Source organism: Meleagris gallopavo, chromosome Z, assembly GCF_000146605.3.
Source record: "Meleagris gallopavo isolate NT-WF06-2002-E0010 breed Aviagen turkey brand Nicholas breeding stock chromosome Z, Turkey_5.1, whole genome shotgun sequence".
NCBI classification, from domain to species: domain Eukaryota; kingdom Metazoa; phylum Chordata; class Aves; order Galliformes; family Phasianidae; genus Meleagris; species Meleagris gallopavo.
This window is the reverse complement of record NC_015041.2, coordinates 57656234-57658636: the sequence shown is the minus strand read 5'-3', so window position 1 is coordinate 57658636 and position 2403 is coordinate 57656234.

Genomic DNA, 2403 nt, shown 5'->3' with positions numbered 1-2403 from the left:
ATGAGATTTAGTACATCAAGTTATGGTTATGCAAAAACAAACAAAGAAACCCAACAAAGCCACCATGAAACTTACAATATCAAATATTTTCACATAAGATATTTATTCTTTTTCACCAAGGTGGTCTTGTGATAGATCTGACATTAACACTTTACAGATTTGCACTGACTTCAAGGACACTTGGAGCTGCAGAATTTTTAGCGGCAGAAGTGTTTAATTGTGTCATTGAGTCCGTATGAACATGTAACTGCTATTAACCTCATTGTAAGCAAAATGCTCACGTTTTATGTGATATTGAATTCATTCTTCAGATCTTTTTTTTCAAAGTTTTATTATTGCCAATGCTCCCTTGTTCCAGGATTATGTTATAACCGAAATTCATTTGAAGTGTTTGTTAAGAAGATGTGAAGTATAATTATAAATCATATGGGAATGTTCAGACTTGAAAGAATAAAAATCTCAAGGACTATTAAATACTAAGCAAAATCTCCAACCTGTTAAAATATCATCTGTAAATATTTCTGAAATGGAATGTAAGCATTACTTTGCTGAAATCTCTGTGCATAAGGGGCTTTAATTTCCAATGGGAAGTTTTGTTATTTCAGTAATAAAGACATCATACTCTTTAAAGGAGTTAGTACTATATACTAATAATTCCTTGTTTTCTCATTTCTTACCCAGAAAGCCACAGCACAGCTGATTAAGTGGAGTAGAACTGTGCGTATTCAGAAGAAGAGAAAATGTCTTCTCAGAATTGTTCCTACTGTGTCTTCGCAGAATAATTGTGTTTAGGGTTAATCATAACCAACTGAAACAACAAGAACAAAGAACACCTTTTGCTGGTTTTGGTTTTTATTAATGCTTTTCTTATTTCCCTGAATTCATAGAAGTGCTTGTGCATATTGGATGGACTTATAGCACGATACAGCACTACTCCTTAAAATTGTGTCATGTAGAGACACAGATGATTTTAGCTAGGTGACATGGTCTGTTTGAACAGACTGCAGGTCTATAGCCACAGCACAGATAAACTCACATCCATTGGTTTTCCATGCCTGTACAAGGAACACACCCATCAAATACAAAACTGGTATAAACAATCTATTCTCAATGACTTAATATGAAAAGCACGCTTTACTGAATTTGTATGATCTGAGAGGATGTAAATTTGGGGAATCTCAAATGATGTGTTTGCCATGACAGGCAATGATATCTCAGCATTCCCTGCTAAACAGCTTAAGTCTTCACTCCTGCACAGGTGCCATTCTAAAATGACTCTAACAGGCTGAATGAAAGTAGCTTTTTCTGACCTGTAATTATGCTGAAAGATGGTGGACAGTTTATTCTGATCTTGAAAAACTTTGGGAAATTATAAATATATAGAGAGGTAGAATATAAAAACAAAACCAGAGTGTTAAAAGTGAGTGTAATTTTTTCCAAAGAAAATGTCAGCAGGTGAACAGCAGTTTACAGAAATAAATAATGTGGGGCAAGATTATAAGCATTCAGATTGTTTTGCTGTTGGTTTTTACTGCCTTTCTGCTTTGCACCACGTTTCTTATTTATTGGTGGAGTCTAGGGTTGGGGAGATTTTTCCAGAATTGTTGAAAAGGAATGAGCATCTTTCTACTGTCACAGACTCAGATGCTAGGGAGTTAAATATATGTCTTGGCTCTTCTGATGTTAAGATATCATTTGGCATTAGCTGGATGTTTTTAATCTACTCGGGGTAGAATTTAATCTGTCACAGACCTTACCTGTTGAAGTAGAAATACTTTTTTTTTTGTGGAAGCTGCATTTAATGTTGTCATTCTAAACCAGTTTAGCAATTAGTTATTTCCAGATCTGATTGAAAATGAGCATTAAAACATTTAATTAAGGGTTGTCAATGTGAATTATCTGCCTAACTTTGTCATTATTGCCGCCTGAACTGTATTTTCAGTCTTCGTTAAGGAAAAATAGATGCAGTTGCTCAAGCACACTGCACAGGAACAGGAACGCAACTTCAAAACCTGGCCAGAAAATCCACATCACCAAAGCTTTTCCTGCTGCCACAAATCCCATCTTAAGAGCAGGCACAATTTCATAGCAAACCTGCAGGCACTGGATGCAAGAGATCAGATTCTCTAGAGTCCTCAACCTTATACTGCTGTGCAGAGGACCAGCAGAGAAAAGATTCATGTCTCCAACCTGTTGGCTGGCAGGTTTGACCTTCAATCTTATCTTTTTCTTCCAGCTAGCTAAATGGAGATAAACCTAATTACAGTGACAAAGAGTGTGCTGTTTTCTGTCCAGCTGCAGGGGAAGTCCGAGGAATTCAGAGTCAGCTTAGATAGGAGAGAAGCTTGTATATCTCCCTGAGACAAACATGGTAGAGGCTCGTAGGGGCTCGTGAAGTCTGTC